This window comes from Protopterus annectens, chromosome 1.part0, assembly GCF_019279795.1.
Source record: "Protopterus annectens isolate FY-2018-M chromosome 1.part0, PAN1.0, whole genome shotgun sequence".
Lineage (NCBI taxonomy): Eukaryota > Metazoa > Chordata > Ceratodontiformes > Protopteridae > Protopterus > Protopterus annectens.
The window spans coordinates 269,438,596-269,459,485 of NC_056725.1; positions in this window are offsets into that span (position 1 = coordinate 269,438,596).

Genomic DNA, 20,890 nt, shown 5'->3' on the forward strand with positions numbered 1-20,890 from the left:
GTTGGTGCCTAAATGTAAACGTGTGTGCAATTTATGACACCAAGTACTTCAGGGTAGTGTGCTACATGGTAGAATTGTAGCATATTACTGGCCCTTGCCTCAGGGATAAGGGGAAAAGATGTGTGCTGACTGGAATGTGGAAGCATAGCCTTCAGGTATTGGTGCAGATGCCTGAGACACCCTCATGTCTACACTTGGTCTTTGTAAAGTGCCTGTACATAGTATCCCATGGGCTACACATACCTTTGTCTACACTGCTATTGGTTCCCCTCTTTTAGCTGTGGCTATGAGTTGAGGGCAGCAGAGCTCTGTGAGTTGTTATAATATGACCCTGTGCACTTTGTAGTGCTCTACAATCTCCAGCTCATGTAGCTCCTGGAAGGGTACCTTGGGCCTGAACACACTTCTCCTTCTTGACCTAGACCTACTGTCAGCAGCAACAGCAGCACTAACTTCAACATCCAGTACATACAAATGTAGCAGACCTACAGTACCCCCTAGCATTATCCCTGTTAGAATTTTCAAGTCTCTACTCCAATGGCCCAGAGTATTGAGGAAAAATCATAATGTAGAGTGTATGCATATCTTATACAGTTCTGCTTTAGGTCCACCATGTGGGATTAGAGAATTATAATCCAGTTCACCTGCCGAGGATATAATTAACATAATTTACAGGCCCTACTTCAGTGTGCACTATGCTGCTATGCACCATGGCACACAGCATAGCTTATACAAAAGTCAAAAATATTTATTGATGATATCTCTTTCTAACTGATTGCTGCCTAAGTCATCACTATCATGTGGGTAGTCTGTCTGTGCAAACATGCTGAAGTATGTGATGCACCAATCAAAGACTCATGGCTGGGAACACAAACTCCTAAAAATAATGAGTCCCACATTGCTGGTGGCATCCACATCCTCCAAGAATAGCATGGTGTAGGAGCCTACATGAAGGAGATTTGTAGAGATGGTTGCTCCTTTTAGCAGTTCAGGAATTCCACCTCATTTGCATACATATCTATGCTGACAACCTTGAGACTACACAGTTTATAGCCGTGCGAGCTTGGTGATAGCACATATACATCATTGTACAGACCCAATGCAAAGTTTTACAGTATATTTATGAAAACCATATTACAAATTTTATTTTTTTTTCTGTTAAGCATGTTGGTGTACTGCGATGTATAAAGCAAACATGCTGAAATTAGTAAAAAAATATTTATTTTACATATTCCCTTTCTTTTTCAGACATCCACAATGTACCTTTTGCACATATATGCCTGTGATCTAACATTTTCTGGGGAGTTATGTCCATATTTGTGGACTTTTACATCTCCTTCTGTCCGTGTAGTCTCCTGTATGCAGAAAAATTCTACATACGCTGTGGACACTGACACAAGAGTCTACACAGATGCCTTTCTGCTTATTGGATCACTCCACCTGGGTCATTTGCATTATATTCAGCTGCTTATGAGGTAATTTGCATTCCATGGAACTTTCCCTGTTTGCATGTGCTTTTGCACTGCTAAGCGAAGCTTACTGAATCTAAAATTGTTACAATTGTGTATGCATTGTGCTACGATGCATACACCAAAAAAAAATTGTGCAAGCTTTATTAAATTCCTACCAAATATCTTGTTTTAGGGGTAGCCCAGGGGCACTTTCTGGTAAAATGACTTGGTTTGACTTACACTAGACAAACTAAGGCCTATAAGACTCAAAAGCTACACTGCGAAAGTCAGTTCACTAACAACACATAGCCTTTACGCATCTGTACTAAGCACCAAACTGATGTAACCCAACACAGTGCTTTTCACATCATTGCGCCTGCAAAAAAATGTTAAATTAAAGCTACACTTATAGTTAATAATTTAATATTGATCTCACAGACTTCATGCTGAGCACTTTATTCACAGACAAATGAGCACAATGTCAACATTCAACAAAATAAGGAAATCAATGACCATACCCAAAGAACATGGCTCATATGATGAAGTCCCTGTTTTCTATACTTGATTCCTTTCTTTACACCTTTAGTCTGGGATGCAGTATATACACACAACGACACATATACAGGTGTGACCATCAGGTACAATACCTTACACAACTGCGTGCATTCAGATGTTTGCTTGTGCTAAAATAACTAAACAAATATATAAATAATGAACTGAAATGTATTTCAGCTCACTTCTGTGAGAACTATACAGTGTATCTCATTGTGCACATGCTATACCCTTCCAACTTCAAAGCTGAAGAATCACAGGTAAAGATCCAACAACTGAGAACAGTTTTTAAATCTTTCTTTTACATAGCCAGCAAGACACAAATTCTACAAGGGCCAGACCAAAATAATTCTCAGTTTCTTTCGTCAGGAATACTGGACAAATCCTAAAATAATTGAGGGATCTTAAAAGGGACACCTTTTAAAACAATTTGTTTATCTTTAATTAGCTAAACCAACTGGAGAAAGTATCCCTACCCAGGAGTGACTAAGGAGTACGGTCTGGGTGACTTGCATACAGACACACTGTAGACAAATGGAGGTGGGAGGATTCAAACCCTGTATCTTTGACAACAAGAAGCAATTTGTTAATGACTTAAAGCCTTAAGTGCCAGACAAAGCTATTCCCTTAAATGGTTAACAAAATTACAACAGGTGTTGGATATGCATGTTCCAAACAATGAGGGCTATGAAATGCTAATGACTGTTTTACCAAAAAAAGAAGTTAAGGGATTTTTGGTTTAGAGTATTAAGGCCGCTAACTCTTAATGAGCTGCTTCAAGGGTGTAAGGTTTGAATCTTTCTACTTCCATTTGTCTGACTCTGAGCAAGTCACTTAACCAGAAACCTGGGTCATCACACAAAAACACACCTCACTTAATCTTTCAACATGAAGACATTCAAAAGGCATGCTTGTCAACTATGCATGTGTGGTGCACTCATGTATGAATGCACATACTTAGATGAAGCATCAAGCATTTTTAGTATCTCCAGGGAGTGGGGAACTCAGGGCACCCATGCTTTCACAGGGTGGGCATGTTCCCCCATGTGCCTCCCTCTAGATCCACCCATGTGGAAGAGTGTGTGGGGTATGACTAGATTATTAAAATATAATCAAGTACTTGAACTGATATATAAACTACAAATGCTTGGCCATTCAGCAGGTGATAAAAGATTCCCAGGGAAGAAATTTGGATATTCATCTAGATATATGTGAACTAAAATGGCAATTGCGGTTAAACGTAACTGAGTACCTGGGTATTAATGAGACCACTGCCATTACATGTGTTTTAAAACTGAATAACATTTTAGGTTAAAAATGTTTTAGATGAGAATTTTTATTAACAATGCATATATTTATTTTAAATTTAAACCGACACATATACCTTTAAATGTTGGTTGGTTGTTAATTAATTGTTTAATTATGTATATGAATTGTTATATAAAGGCTGGGTGGGGTTGTAGTCATTGTTCTGAGGAATTCCCTGCAAGTGAAAAGAAAGCGCTAAACTATTGCGAATAAAGGTTGTACTCTTTAGTTGATGTGTTGTGCTGTGCTTTTGTGGTTCTACAGTTCTACAGATATATAAACTACACCCTACTATACAAAAGAAAAGACCTATCAAGGACAAGCGGCCCACATTTATCATCATTTGAGCTCAACTAGTTAAAATCAAACAGGGCTGCAAATTCCTATAACTGCCAGCAGGTACTATGCTAATTCTAGAATGGAATAAGAATGTTAAGCTCTGTCTGCTGGCATGGTTTGTGGCAGAATGGTACCATACTTGCATACATATATATAGATATTTCAAACCCAGGCATTAATGCCCTTCTTGCCTGTCTGTATACCAAAATGCTTGTTCCCATAATAAGTATCCAGGCTATTCTTAAAATATCTAAACTAGTACTTGCTTTAATGTAATTTGGTAGTCTGTTCCATGCATCAGCTACTCTGTCAGAGAACCAATTAGTACACTTCCCATTCCTATTGAATCTTCTACATAGGTTATCTGATGATTCTCTAGTACTTTTTGATAACCCCAAACATTCCCAGAAGTATTTGTCTTTAAGTGCGCTATATACCTAAATAAGATCTCCTCTTATATCTATATCTATCTATCTATCTATCTGTCTATATATATATATATATATATATATATATATATATATATATATATATATATATATATATCTAAGAGACACTGTAAAACTTCAGATATTTCAGTCATTCACAATAACTTAAAATTTTTGGGTCTATATTATCTTATCAAAGAGGCATTACAGTGAATGCCTCTTCACTGACCCCTAAAGAACAAACCACCAGTTCCGCGAATGGCAAATTCAGTGACTTTTTTCCTAGGGGAAAAAGTCACTGATCCGGCCAGAAACTAAACATCACTTCAAACACACACACCTCCAACTAAATATACCAACCCCAAGATCGCACTACAGTGAGGAAATGGCCAAATTCATGCTGATGGCCAAGCGATTATTTTCCCCTATGAAAAAAAATCACTGAATCTGCTATTTGCGAGGTTCGTTCTTTAGGGCTCAATGAAGAGGCATTCACTGTAATGGATGAAGCTGCCACGTAAAAGGAAAAGAGAAAGGCCTAAGATAAGGTTTATGGATGTGGTGAGAGAGGACATGCAGGTGTTTGGTGTGACAGAGCAAGATGCAGAGGACAGGAAGAAATGGAAACAGATGATCCACTGTGGCGACCCCTAATGGGAGCAGCTGAAAGAAGAAGAAGATCAGCATATTATTCTCCTGTGCCCAAAAGGTTAATTTAGTCAAGTTCTTTTGCCGACATGCCTTATCGGTAACATGTAATCAGTTTACTCAATGTTAGGTCATCCCCATGTAGACCATAGAACACCTTAGATGAAAAATGAATGGTGGCAATATGTAGTCTGTTATCCTCTTACATTCAGCCATAAATATTGGGTCCTTAATTTATTTCTGACCTTAGTACCCTGATGTTCTATGTAAATGATAATTGTTTTTTTCTGTGTCTGTGTTTAGCATCTGGATATTCACTCCTTTTTTTTAATGTTTTCAGTAATCTGCACTGCCAGCTTTTTTAGCAACCAAATGTACTATAATATTACAATATGTTTCTCGGGACTCCCTATTCTTTGTAGTTTAAAGAGAATAATTATTTTGAAATCTACATTTTATTTAGGTACCTCTCTGCACCGTAATAGGTTTGCATGTCTGCATCTTGCTTATTTCCATTAGTTTAAATGTACAGATATCACTAAAAATATGCCTATTTGTGAAACTTTAGGACTAGGCATTCCAGGCTTTCATTGATTAACCACTACAATGTAAAGGCATGCTGTGAAAATAATGTGATCAGAACTGATTAGTCTGATTTCATAAGGAGTCAGGCTTCAGCAGGGAATCCACTCTAACAGGGCTCCACACTATGTAAAAGCTACTTCCTTAATCTCTTGAAAGTTTTACTAGCTTGGCTATTACAGCACTTAACTCTTGTCAGGATTGCTTTAACAAGTTAATTAGTGTCAATCAGGAACTCTTAATACCTGCCAGTTAAAAAGAAAGCCTTGGAAATGTGTTGTATTTTGTTCTCACAAACTATTTTTGCTGCAGCTATTCCTTCCTCTAAGCAAATTGAAGTTGTTTTTTCTCAGTGTGACAATGCATCATTGTTAAAATAAATGATGGATCAGTGTTATATAAAAAGGTCAGCAGTTTTACAAATTGTAAACTGTAACTGTGTCTCAAGTCAGTGGAACACAGGCCTAAGGAATTCTGCAGCCTTCTGTACTAGACAAATTAATCAAGTGCTTGATGTAAGATAGTAAAAAGTTACAGTCAATAGTACATGTCAATGAATTAACTATAGCAAATATTAAAAGAAGGAATTTTGCCATGTTCATAGGTTCATAGGTAAGTACTAGGCTATCTGCCCATGGGCATTTATAAGCCTAGTCACAGAGTGATGGCCTTCGCCTCGCCATTAGATTAGTAACCTGGGCCTCTGTCAACAGGGCTCCTGAAGTGATCCCAGGGTAGAACTTACGATTACCCATCCACTCATCAAGATTTCTCTTGAAGAGGGTCAGAGAGGAGCTCTGTCGAATATGGATTGGGATTCTATTCCAGAGTGAGGGGAGTCGCTGGGACAGGAATCTATCCCTCCAGCATGTCCTGTTTATTGTTGTACATAGGTTCAAGTCGCTAGAACGAGTGATTCTGAGGGATCTCATTTTTCTGAGGTGAAGCATGTCCATTAGTTCAGGGTTTGACATGGCCCTATAGGTCAGGCATAGGTCACCTCTGAGCAGACGGTAAATGACTGGGAAGAGCTGGAGCTTTTTTAGTCGTGCTTCATAGGGTAATTGTTTGAGGTGCTTAATCCTCTTAGTGAGGTACTTCTGTGGTCTTTCTAGTTGTTGCATGTGTCTAGTGAGGTACATCCCAAATGGGACATTGTACTCTATTATGGGCCTAATGAGTGAGGAGTAAAGGGGCGCAATTACCTCCTTGGATCTGGATGAGAAACCCTTTGTGATCAGGTGTGCCACAAAGAAGGATTTCCTGACCATTTTGGCTATGTGGTTATCAAAGGAGAGCATGCTATCTACTTGGGTACCCAGGTCCCTAATTACTTCTTCTGTACTTAGTGGATTCCCATCTATGTGGTAGTTTGTAGGTACTTTGTTTTTCCCAAATGGGATTACTATGCATTTTTTGGCATTTAGCTTGAGGCCGTGACTTTGACACCAGGTGTTTGTCTCTGTGAGACCCTTTTGCAGGATGTCTGTGTCAGCTGAAGAGTCAATTATTGCACCCAATTTACAGTCATCTGCGAACTTGATTAGCCACAGTCCCTCCGCCTTTGCCTGTACTTCAGAGAAATATATACCAAACAGGAGGGGTCCCAGGACTGAGCCCTGTGGGACTCCGCTTGTGACTGGTTTAGAGTTAGACATGGCGCCTGCCACTCTTACCGTGTGGGCTCTGTCTGAAAGCCAATTGGCAACCCATCTCGTGACATAGGGGTTAATATTTAAGCTGGTGAGTTTGTCTATGATTCCTGAGTGTAGGATGGTGTCGAACACCTTAGCGAGGTCCAGATATGCTGTGTGGACCACCTTCCCTTCATCTATGGCCTTTGTGACTGTTTTGAAGAAGTCGACCAAGTTCAGGAGGCAAGATCTGCCTTTAACAAAGCCGAACTGAGTGGGGTCCAGTGTCTGGAGGTTCCCAATGTCCTTGTTAATGAGCTCCATGATAACGGGTTCCATGGCTTTGCAGACCAAGCTAGTCAAGCTTATAGGGTGATAGTTCCCAGGGTCAGTTGTGGCACCACCTTTATGGAGTGGTACGACTGCTGCTGTATGCCATTCTTTGGGTACATAGCCTGTAGACAGGCTGAGTCTGAATAGTGATTTGAGATTGGGGGTTAGTTAATTTTGAAGCTCGTGTAAGATACAACCTGGGATAGTATCTGGTCCCATTGATGCTGTGTTTTTGGCCTTTGCAAGGGCTGTCTTTACTTGTGTGTCTGAGATATCTGGAGTGTCACATTCTTCTGGGATGGGTGCTAGCCCCTTTGGTGGAGAGAGGGGGGGGGTGAAGTTTGCACTGAACTTGTCAGCCAGGATGTTGGCAATGTCGGTTGGTTCAGTGTATTTATGGCCATTATGCATTAGCTAGGAGCATATCTGAGAGTTTGCCCCTAGACTCTTGACATAGTTAAAGAAGGCCTTGTGGTTATCCTTAGAGTCATTGGCTATTTTTCTTTCGAAGTTGGCCTTGGATGATTTAATGAGTGAGTGCAGTTTTTTACTGATGTTAATCAGAGATGCCTTCTTATTTTGAGATTTTGTTCTATCTTGCAGGAGTTTCCTCCTTCTGTTGTAAAATTTATTTATGGCCGGGGTCCACCAGACTGGCTTCCTCTTTTTTGAGGAGTTGGTCTTGGTTTTACTTGGGATGGCTCGGTCTATGCATTCTTGAAGGTGTTCATAGAATGCACTTGTAAAGGAATCTGCCGATGGGTCATCATTTTCCATTTGACTGGGAGCTTTGAAACTTCCCACCTCGGTCTTGAGGAGTGTGAAGTTGGCTTTAGAGAAGTTTTTTTACCTTGATTTCCTTGACTGGGGGGGGGGGGTGTCGGGATGTGGATGTCCAGTGTGATTAGTTTGTGATCTGATCTTACCAATGACGAGTTTACCTCAGGTGTGGAACATAGGTTCGCCATGTTGGTGATGACCAGGTCCAGTATGTTGTCACCTCTTGTGGGAGTGGTGACCAGCTGTTCAAGGGCATTTGAGTTTATAAACTCAGGGAAGCATTGGGCTAGGGCATTTGAAATTGAGTAGTTTTCCCAGTCAATGTTTGGATAGTTGAAGTCAACCAGTAGCTTGGTGTTGGGTAGAATCTTCATACTTTCTAATGTTCTCAGGAATGCTGCGTGAGGGTCCTGAGACAAAGAGGGAGATCTGTAGCAAGCTATAAATTGAACAGTCAATATACCCGCTGTCAATTGCACTTGGTTGGTCTCAGATTCCGCGTGCTGTGCTACTAACCTGGAGGTGTGGGTGTTCTTAATGAATATGGACACACACCCTCCTTTTGTGTTCCAGTCCTGGTTTTGGGACCTAAAGATATGGTAGGAGTTATAGCCTGGTAGTGCTGGGGTGCTCTCTGGAGCCTTGAACCAGGTTTCTGTCACTGCACATACGTTGATTTCTTCCATACTAAGGACAGCCTTGAGTGCGCGCATTTTGAGGTTTAGACTTTTGGCGATGAGCAGCATTACCCTCAGTTTTTGTTTATTATTGTTGTTTATGGAGGCGGGTTTGTCTTTTGAGCCTTGCCTAAAAAAGGCAGTATTGGGGCGGCAAGAGACATGGCCAGTATTCGAAAGCCCAGGGGCGACAGGTGCAAGCCGTCTCTGGCGAATCAATGTGGCTTGTCAAGCATGTCATCCCAGGCTGACAAGTACTGGACCCCTTTGAATGACACCAGTAGTTTAACCAATTGTTGAAACTGATCATTTTTTTCTTCGTATGCTGGCATCATTTTGGGTGACAGCAGGATGCTACTCAGAGTCAGAGTCATACCAGCCTGGGCTACATGGTCAGAGAGCTCCTCCATGTCTCTTTTCATGTAGTCCAGGGAGGTATGTCTCAGGTCATTTACGCCAACATGTACAATGACAGAGTCATATTTGTACTTGTTGTGGAGTGACCTGAGTGCATGTGTTATGTGGCGGATTCTGGCACCCGACAAGCAGCTTACGGTAACCTTCTCCTTGTTCAGTCTAGTGAGTGGGACGTTTGTGTGCCTGATGATAGAATCACCGATTACTAGTGTGTTATTTAGCCTTAGGGGCTGTTTTTGCTTGGCACACTGACGTTGTGACGTATGTGTTACCTGGTTTCTGTTGTGTGGTGGGGGGTGCTTGGGTGTATGCTTAGGAGGTCTCTGTTGTTTAGGCAGGTTCTTATTTAGAGCCTCCAAGTATGTTTTTGCGTGTTTCTTAGAGTTGTTTTCTGGTGCAGCTATGGCTGGTCTATGTGAGTCTGGTAATGTGGTGCTAGTGTTGCCCTTCTCCTTGTGACTGGTTGATCCAGTTGTGGGTTGAGAGAGCTTATTCTCCAGTCTGGCTGTGTAGCTGCATCTCTCACATATGTTTGTGTTTGTTGGGACGAGGAGGGGGTTGTCTGTGTACATGAGGCAAAACACACGCAGTGCTCTACTGAAATGTGGAATTGTTATAGTAATTGTACTGACTTAGTTATTAATAGGTTCTATGAAATAGTAAGGGTCATGCTTTGCGAGTCATAAAGCAGCATGATTTCTTGTAATAATCTTCAAGTAAATAAATCTTTCTTTCCACAGTAATCCTGACTGTCAAAATGTAAAGCAGCATAAGATATGTATCGACATTCTAATACCCATTGACTGCAGACTTGGATAATTTTCCATCTGGATGAGTTCAGCTTGCACCTCTTGAACTCACTGATTGCCGTTTTCAACAGGAAATCACTACCAATGCAACTTCTATGAATGCACAGACAGTGATTCAGTACTTTTCAATGTTTTTCCTTTTTTTGTGTGTTGTTGATTTGGTGTGTGTGTGTGTGTGTGTGTGTGTGTTGTTGATTTGGTGTGTGTATGTGTGTGCGTGTGTGCGTGTGTGCGTGCGTGCGTGTGTGCGTGTGTGTGTACACGTATGCGCGTGTTTGGGTTGAGCAGCATCTTCCCAGTGCAAAATGCTTACATTTACTTTTTTTAAAAAGGTTGGATTCCTGAAAAGTTGTGCTTGCTGAGTTGGTTCAGTAAGGAAATAAGTCATAGTGGTAGTATGTATATTTCCTTGGGGAGTACTCGGTTCCTTCAATTATCTAAAAAGTTATCATTGATGATAGGGTAACTATAGTTTTCTTTACTACCTCAAAAATGATGACTGTTAATATAATATTCTGAATTGTCAGTTAGTATTGCCTTTTATCCGTGTTTGTATGGCTTGGTTTGTGGATGAAAATGATGTGCAAAATATTAATTCAATCACCTAGTAAGTAAATAAATAAATACAAATATCTTTTGGCATTAAAATCAAAAAGTCATGTTTATTTTGTGATATGGGAAAGCTCAACACATGTGCAGCATTTAAATGAGACAGGAAGTGACGACTTACTGCTTACTTTAAGTGACTGGACAGTGGAGAGGTATAAAGGAAAGTATGTCTCATAAAGGGTCATTTTTGCAGGGATGCACTTTTTATCTTTTTGGTTTGTCAAAGAAAATAATAGATCTGCTTATTTTAATTGCTAAATTATTTGTAGAACAAAAATATCACATTCATGAAAAGTCAACAAATATTTTTAACATATAAGCTTAATAAACAGATGGCTTTAATTCAGTTTGCAATGGAACAATTCCAGTGGATAAAGAGTTAATTTAGACTAAGTTGGCCTTCATTCTATACCACATGGCTGTGATGCTGCAGGACATAATTGTATCTTTAAACAATGTTGTCAGGGTAACCTACTTCAGTTCAGCTTTTATTCAATACTATATTCCTGTAATTAACTGTACATTTTATTTATTTTTTCTTAATAAATTAATTAAATGATCTGTGTGCATAGACTCATGTCCATAACCATAATGTAACAGCTCTCTTTATCCCACTAGTAATCAACCTAAAAATGTTTCAAGCACATAGAATGCCCTGCATTTAATCAGCTACTGAACAGCAGGCAGTGACCTGCATTTAGGAAGTGCAGCAGTACCCTTGATAGTTATCTCTATGACTTGCTTTTAGCACAAGTAGCTTTAACCCTGTTATAGCATGATACGTGCTACTGTTTGCAATGTGTGAATCATACGAAAACAATCATCCCAGTAGAGTGATTTATTCATTTAATTGTTTATTTATATCTTGTTGGCAAGTGTAACCCTTCTGGGCAAGGCTGATTTCCAGATGGGACTTGAGAAAAGAAACAAAGTATTTGGAAAACATAACTTAAAAGAATCATTGGTGAAATATATAATGCTTACTATATTATGTTTACATAGCAAGTTAACATTTCCAGTGTCTTTGTATTTCTTTTAGTGTCATAATGATATATGAATCCAGAAACAAGCAATATAAGTGATATATGAATCCAGAAACAGGCAATATAAGTGGCACTGCTTATATTATTATTATGGAATTAATCAATTGTTGTCCCATATACCTAATTAATTTGAAGAGTCCAGCATAACACAGGACCAGGCTACTGAGTGTCCTCAGTTATCTATCTCAGATCCTCATCAATCCCATATTCAGATCCTCATCAACCCCATATTTGAAAGCCTCATTTTTCCACCTTTCTAGTCAAAGGCCAAGGGGGGGGTGGGGCTTGTCAGTTGACCCTAGCCATAAATTAAATCTTCCTTTCCTATCAAATTTCACAGCCTGCCCCCTTCTCTCATATCCCAGTGAATGAAAATAAAACTGCATGAAGACAGTAAGCATGGATCAGGTCCAAACCCCACTAACACCAACGATATGAAATAGAGAATCCCCCACTATTTAACAAGACATGAGCTATGAATGCATTCATCAGTCTTTGGCTGCTGTACAGAAAATGGGCCTGTTTTGCTTCTGTGCATGCATTGCATGATTTAACTATGACACTGTTAAATACATTCACTTTTGTATACACTATGCATTGCTTATCTTCTATAACCCTTTGAATATTATTATTATAGGTTCATAGGAACTTACTATGCTATTGATCTGTAAGGATTTTAACCAGAAGTCTTCAATCCTTGGAAACAAGTGGAGCCCAGGTACCACTTTTTATATGCCAGCTCAGAACGTTCTCTAACTTTCTGTTCCAGCACCATAGTTCTTTTTTTTCTTGCATGTACACTTAAACCAACTATGCTATACAGCAAACCTGTTCTTGGTGAGTCAATCCATGCAATCAACTAAAACCACCAGTTCCTCCTTCATTTCATATATATGTATTATAAGTAATAAAAAAGTGCACATATACACACACACACACACACACACACACACACACACACACACACACATACACACAGAAACATGACCAAATAAAACAACCACCACATAATAAATTCCATATATTTATTTAATATGTGGCCTTTGTGGGACTTCAGTGAGATTATCCATCTAATCTCCCATAACTCAATTTCATTTTCTACATCTCCCATTCTAATGTCAATCCCAATTACATCTATAGCTATAAACCTAAATGTGCGGTTAGCTCCAAATGTATTAACATGCTTTGCTGGGGCATTAACCATGTTCCCCTTATGTATACAATAAGGATGGTCTTTAACCCTTTCTTTAAACTTGCAGTTTGTTTTGCCAACATAGAATGAAGAGCATACCTCACAAAAAGTGATGTGCACCGCATTGATAGTATTGCAATCAGCTGAATCAGAAAAATAAAACTCCTGCCCCATATCAGAATGAAAAAATGTTCCATTAATACTTAGAAAATCACAAAAATTGCACTTTCTGCATCTATGGGTGCCAAAACTAGAATGCATATTTTGGTGTCTTTTTGGGTAACAAAATAGCCTTTTCAAGTTTTTTCTTATACTTGTAATAGAAAGTAGGGCACCCCAACCATCTCAGATATAGAGAGATCCATAAGTAAAATATGCCAGTTTTTAGAAATGATGCTCCTAAGTGCATTTGTATAACTACTAAAAGTGACAGGACCTCTCCCTGTACTGGTGACCCTAGTATGCCTAACATTATCTTTTACTGGTGTAACAAAGAAAGGCTTAGCCCTATCGTTCCTTAGAATAGTGGCTTCCTTAATACCCCTCTCTATTTCTTCAATTTTGTACTGCCTATTCTTGAAATCACCATGTAGAACACACATACTATTCTCAAAATCAATTTCATCAATGTGGAGTCGTGATGCCCTCATGGCTTGCCCCTTAATTACATTTTAAAATATATGTGAGGGGTGCATACTATTCCAATGTACATAAGCAGGATGATAACATTCCATTCTAAACAGACTAGTCAAAAGCTTATTGCCCTGAGTCTTAAACACCTTTACATCAAGAAAGTCAATTTCATACAGAGATGACTTCATAGTAAACTCCAAAAATGAGGTTGTACTATGTAGATATTCCAGGAATTTGTAGTGTTTCTGTGTGTGTGTGTGTGTGTGTGTGTGTGTGTGTGTGTATGTGTGTGTGTTTGTGTGTGCTTTTTATCACTTATCTTGGATTTATTTCACACTACACAGTTAATTCTTTGGGCCTTCTTTGCTTGCTTTGATATATATGTATTGTATTCATTTAAATGTATTTATTATTTACTTATTTACTGACATTTGTTAACCGGGTTGGTCCAACTGAGTTAGGGAAAATTTTTCAATGGAGACCCGAGGAGAAAAGCTCCAAACATAGTTATAATTACACAAAAATGAACAAAATTACATTAGATCTGTTGCAACTAATATATAAGATGAATCCCCTATTATATACAGCTACGAATTTGTTACAGCAGTAGAAATAAATTACAACAGAATAAACCATAAGCAAAAAACATTCAAGAAAAAATTATAGGTACACAGTATTAGTGTCATTAGATAAAGAAAGAATTAGAGTACGAATTAGAATAGGATGAAAAGTATCAGATATCATGTTGGTGCTTGACAACATCCTGGCAGATAGGTACAGTGCTAACTTTACCCCCCTTTCACCCCCTAAAGAGCCCATCTCTATACCAGAAGAATGCAAAGTTCATGTAATCACGGCTGCACAGGTAAAAACTGCACTCTCCAAAGCCAAGAATACAGCATCCATGGGACCAGACAACATCCCAGGCTGCGTTCTACATGAACTACAGAACGAACTGGCACCCCACCTAAGTACCATGTTCAATCATAGCCTCACCTCAGGCTTTGTGCCTGCTGAATGGAGCACAGCAACAGTTATCCCACTCCATAAGGGGGGAGCCACCACGGACCCCGGGAGCTACCGCCCCATTAGCCTGACGAGCCTGGTCTGCAAGGCCATGGAACGTATCATCATGGAACTTATAAACAAAGACACTGGTAATCTCCAAACTGTGGATCCCACCCAGTTTGGGTTTGTAAAAGGCAGATCATGTCTCCTAAACCTGATAGACTTCTTTGAAGCAGTCACCAAAGCCGTAGGCAAGGGTAAGGTGGTTCACACAGCCTATCTAGATCTTGCCAAGGCTTTTGACACCATCCCCCCCTCTGGAATTATAGATAAACTCACTAAACTAGGTAAAAATCCCTATGTCACAAGATGAGTTGCCAACTGGCTCACTGACAGAACCCACACTGTGAAAGTAGCAAACTCCAAATCTGACTTCAGACCAGTGACAAGTGGAGTACCACAGGGTTCAGTCCTGGGTCCTCTCTTGTTTGGTATCTACTTCTCTGAAGTACAGTCTAACACAGAAGGTCTTTGGCTAATGAAGTCCACAGATGACTGCAAACTAGGAGCCATAATTGAAACTCCTAACAATGTGGACGTCTTACAAAAGGGCCTCACTGAGACAGATGCCTGGTGTCAAAGCCATGGCCTCAAGCTCAATGCCAAAAAGTGCATTGTCATCCCCTTTGGTAAAAACTCTGTACCCATGAACTACAACATAGGCGGTAGTATACTTAACACCGAAAGTGTAATAAGAGACCTTGGGACACAGGTGGATAGTAATCTCTCCTTTGATAATCACGTCGCCACAGTAGTCAGGAAATCCTTCTACGTGGCACACCTCATCACAAAAGGCTTCTCATCCAGAAAAAAAGAGGTCATTGTTCCCCTCTACTCATCACTCATTAGACCCATTATAGAGTACAATGCCCCTTTTGGTATGTACCTCACAAGACATCTACAACAAGTGGAAAGGCCGCAGAAATACCTCACAAAGAGGATTACTGGCCTCAAACAGATGCCCTATGCAGACCGTCTCAAAAAACTCCAGCTTTACTCCGTCGCATATCACCTACTCAGAGGTGATCTCTGCCTAACATACAAAGCTATGTCAAACCCAGAGCTACTGGACATGCTCCACTTAAAGAAATCCCAATCCCTCCGAGCTACATGTTCTAGGGACCTAAACCTTGTCACCACAATAAACAGAACATGCCGGAGGGATAGATTCCTGTCCCAGAGACTTCCCATACTCTGGAATAAACTACCTATCTATATCAAAGAAAGCTCCTCATTAGCACTATTCAAAAAAAATCTTGATGACTGGATGGGAAATTGGAAATTCACCCTGGAGATCACCTCTATGGCTCTGCTCGACAGTGGCACAGGAAAATAATTTTCTTGGGTGGCAAAAGCCAGGGTACCTTTTTGGCTAGGCTTGTATAGGCCCCAGTGCCGATAGCCTAGTACCTACCTATGAACCTATGAACCTATGAACAAGGACAGGGTCAGGTCTTTTGTAGGTAATGTTTAAATTCGGTTTTAAACTGGTACTTTTGGGGGATATTTCTTATATTGAGAGGAAGAGTGTTCCAAGTGTGAGCTACAGAGTATTTATATAGAGAATTTCCAATATTTTTAGAAGGTTTATAGATGTCCAGAAGATATTTTTCAGTTGTATGAAGTTGATGGTGGAGGTTATTTTGAGGCACAAGATTAGAGATGGTGGGGCAGGAAATGGGGTTATACAGGATGAAGTGTGTAATATGTAATTGTGGAAGAAGAAGTTGTTTAGAGAATTCAGGCCATTGTAATGACTTGAGAGTGAGGGAGTGGTGGGATTTATAATGGAGAATGGAGGCAAATCTGGCTATTTTATTATATGTTTGCTCAAGTTTGGAAAGAAGTGGTGATTGAAGGTTAGTAAGGATAGGAACTGCATACATAAGACAGAGTAATAGAAGAGACAGGGAAAGAGAGGGCTTAATGGAGGGTATAAGAAGTTTTTGATTTCAATAGAGGAGACCAAGTTTCTGATGTTTTTTTTTTTTTATACATTGATGGATATGTATGTCAAATTTTAGTTCATTGCTAATAATGACACCTAGTAATTTAGTATGGGCTTCAGGTTTGATGATGGCATTGTTAAGGGAGGTTATGGAGAATGAGGGTTTATGCTGTGCCAGTGCTTTAGGAAAGAAAAGCAGGAGTTTAATTTATTTAGGATTTAGTATGTGTTGATTATCTGAGAGCCAGGTTTCGAAGGATGAGAACTTATCATGGGTGAGAGCTAGGAGTTCAGGAATGCTATGGGTAGTGATGAAAAGAGTGGAGACATTGGCATATTGTAAAATATAGTGAGGTTAGTAGCAGAATGTAGCTTGTTAGTGAAAATATTAAACAGGAAGGGGCCCAAAATAGAACCTTGGGGAACACCAGTGTTCACAGGAAGAAAGGGGCAGGAGACAGTTTGCCAGCATATGGGTTGTTGTCTGTTGGATAAGTAGTTAGAGAGCCAGTTTATAGAGGGAATAGAGAGAGGAAGGTCAGAGAGTTTAGTTATCAGTTTAGAGTGAGAGACTGTGTCGAAGGCCTTAGAGAGATCAAGGAATAGTAGTGCAGTGGATGTGCTGTGGTGGGGAGTAAAGCCATGCTGGGTGGGAGTTAGGAGGTTATTATCAAGCAGCTGTTTAAGTAGTTGAGTATGGACACACTCTTGCAGAATTTTGGATAAGGGGGATAGGATAACAATGGGCCAATATTTGGAAGGGTCAGTAGAGTTTCCACCTTTGTGGAGACGTATTGTGTAAAAGGATTTCCATATATTAAGGACAAGAGCTTTGGTAATAGATCGATTTATAAGACTAGAGACAGTGTAGGCAACAGATTTAGCAGTGATTTTAAGAAAATGGGATTTTAGTTTGTCAGCAGAGGTGGAGCAAGGCTTGAATTTATTTAAGTGGGATTTGATGAAGGTGGTGGGAACTGGATGGAAGGAGAAAGTATTGGAGGAAGTAAGACTGGGAGCTACAGTGTGTGTGTGTGTGTGTATGTGTGTGTGCTGCAGAAATAGTGTGTGTGAGATGCAGAAGTAATGCCTAGCAATTTGCTTTCATTTCCTACTTAGGAAACTCTGTGAATGGCAATGGAATGACTTCACTGATATTTTATGACTTTGTGTCTTTCTGTACACAGGATACTGTAGTCACTGGATGTGGCAATTTCAATGATCAATGCTACTTTTGTCTTCTATATCTGGCTTTCTAGCATCTATCTTTTGAACTGTTGGTAATGGATGATCCCATGTGATGTAGAATTCATCATTTTCTGTCATGCTTTGTGGCTCATATTTCCAGTCTGTTTCAGCCACTTCAGTACCATAATGTTTGCACAATCCCCAGTGTAACAGTCTCGCCGCATTATTATGTGTTTCAGTATACAGTCCTTCTGCAATTAGTATGTCGCAACCAGCAATGAGGTGTGCAACTGCTTCCAATTCTGTTTTACAAAAACCTACATTTGTCTGTTTCTCCACATGTTCAATGGACTTTGTAAACCAACGTGTATGTAGCCCACTATCTTGGGCTGCCAATATTAACCTTTCATCTCTTGGTTTAAATTTACCTCTCCTTAACCATTCCTGCGTTCATTCCTGATCAACATGAGATTCTTCCAGAAGTTTTCTATGCTTGCAACTATATTTATGCTTTTTCCACATTACTTGTCTTCTTATCTGGTCCTTCACCTTATATTCTTTCTTTTGTTTTTTGGCACATTCAGTTGCGGCCTGATTTTTATCTACTTGTGGTCTGATTTCCATTCCCGCTTGACACCAATATGCTTGCTAGCCTAAGCAGGGAAGTCATCTTAGATTTATTCTCTTCATGTTTCAAAACATTCACTACATTTGGGTCTTATATGGTCAGCAGATATGTGTGTTATCCCATGATTGCAATCTATACATATAATCAATTTCAAGGAGGCCCATCCCTCCTTCAGAAGAGAGAATATATAATCTTGGGATGCATTGATTTTTATAAATCTTTGGTGAGCATGAAGCATCCTTCTTGTTTTCCTATCTAATCTACCCATTATATTTTGGGGCCAGTCAATCACTCCAAAACTATAAGGTAGGACAGGAAAAGCAAATTAGTTTATAGCTTGGATTTTGTTCCTAGATTTCAACTCTGTTTTTAGGATTAATTTAAGTTTTCTAACATACTCCTTACTAAGTTTTATTCATATTTGTTCATGTTTTATTGTTGATCCTTCATCAGTTCAAAAATATTTACACACTCAATCTTGCTCAAGTTCTTTTATATCACATTCTTGTCCCAAATTGATGTTTTCTTGGTGCTGCAGTTTTCCTGCTTTAAAGGTTGCTTTTGCACATTTATTAAGACCAAATTACATTCTTATATCATCTGAAAAGGTTTTGAAAACTTGCAGTTGTGCTTTCAGTTTCTCATCTGATGAGCTGTACAGTTTCAAATCATCAACAAAAGAAGAGGAGAAGTCTTTGCACTTTGTTGTTTTCTATAAGCCAAATTATAGCCATGACCTAAGATGTTAAGTAGACAGCTTGATGGATTAAGGGCAAGGCAGAATAGCAGTGGTGACAGACAGTCACCCTGGAATATCCCCATTTGGATTTTTATCCCTGGAATAATAAGTTGTCCTTTATCATGGCTTAATTGCAAAGTGGTCTGCCACTGTTTCATGGTCACTGTAATGTAGTTGATCAGTGTAGGTTGTAGCTTACACATTTGTAAGCACTCTTGTATCCATGAATGTGGGATACTATCAAATGCTTTTTTGTAGTTAATCCATGCCATACTTAAATTCTTGCCCTTTTTACAGTTCCTCACTATGACTTTATTTAACAACTTTTTTTATTGTCCTTTTATTCTATTGCCATAATTGAGTTTTCTTCTAAATTACTATAAACTCTATTGGCATCAATTCCAGTATATAGTTTATACTTTGTTGGAAGACAACTTATTGGTCTATAATTTTTAGGGCAGCTTGCAGGTTAACTCTTAAGTAGGAGCATTGTATTTCCTGTTGTTAGCCAGGTTGGTGTCTGTTCGGGGTGCGCATATAAATAATTCTTACTATATATTATTTTAACCAGAAGTTAGGTACTGTATCTGGGCCTGGGGTTTTCCAATCAGATGATTTTCTTAACTTTGTTTCAATCTCTCTAGTTTTTATTTCATCCCATTTCATATCCTGTACCTTTAAACTTCTTATTCTTTCTTTTACTTCTTCTATCCATTTAGCATCTTTGTTATGTTCCACAGGCTCTTCATAGATACTTCTCCAAAATGTATCTATTTCTTCTTTTTTGGTGGTCCTTCAATTCCTTGTACCGTATTTCCCAATTCTCTATAAAATGTTTTTGGGTCATCAATAAATTGCTTATTTTGCACTTTTGCTTTATATTTGTCTATGTAAGTTCTAAGTTTTTCCACCTGTGCTGAGATTTGTAGTTTATTATTTTGATAATACATGATAGATCCTGATCTGTTCTAATACTGAGCATTGCTTTTATCACATCTACCTTTCTGAGTATTTTTTTTAATATGTTCCCTCTTCTATACTCTTCTAGCAATGACATTTCTTGCCTTAGTTGCTTTATAGTTTTCTCTGTTTGATACTTCCATGATGGTATTTGATTTCTCCCCTTCCTTTCCCTCACTACCTTGTGTTTTTGTGGTAGAACTTTATCAGTTATTAAATTAGCTGCACAGTAATATATCCTGTTTACTTCTGTTATATTACATGAATCTCTATGAACAGTTCTAATTACTGTGTTCATTTGTTTTATCAGACTACTGACTTTTTTTGTTTTTATTGACCTTCTGCAGTGTATTTCTTTCATTTTTTTAATCTCTCTCTATTAAGTCAAGCAACTCTTCTCTTAGCTTGGTTTCTTCTAGACTGAGGGCACATTTTTTTGTTTTCCATTTCCTGTGGGCATTCTATAGAAAGTTCTATAGCATCTTCCTGTGGCACTTTCTCTTCAATTTCATCCTGCGCCATCCATTGGTCTGTCATACAGGAACTCACTGGCCCATCTCTCCTTAACATTAACTGCATCAGAGTTTCCACAGTTTCCTGTTCCTTCCCTTGCTGTCCTTCAAGTGAATGTTTATACTGTTTTTCTGTGGAAGGCTCCAAAATATCTTTGTATAGTGCCTGACCAATTGCTTCTCATTCCACTGGTTTCCCTTTAATTTGGAGTTCCATTGCTCTGTCCTGTTGTGGTGCTTTCTGAATTAGATTTCCTACACTGAATCCTTCACTTTGGAGGCATTTCATGACCTCAGTTTCTATTTCTTTAACTTCTCCATTTCTAATCTCCTTTCCCTACTTTTCCTCTTTGTCTTCTTATTTTTTGTATTGTAAAGTTTTCCATGTCTGGATTCCGTTGCCTGTATTTCT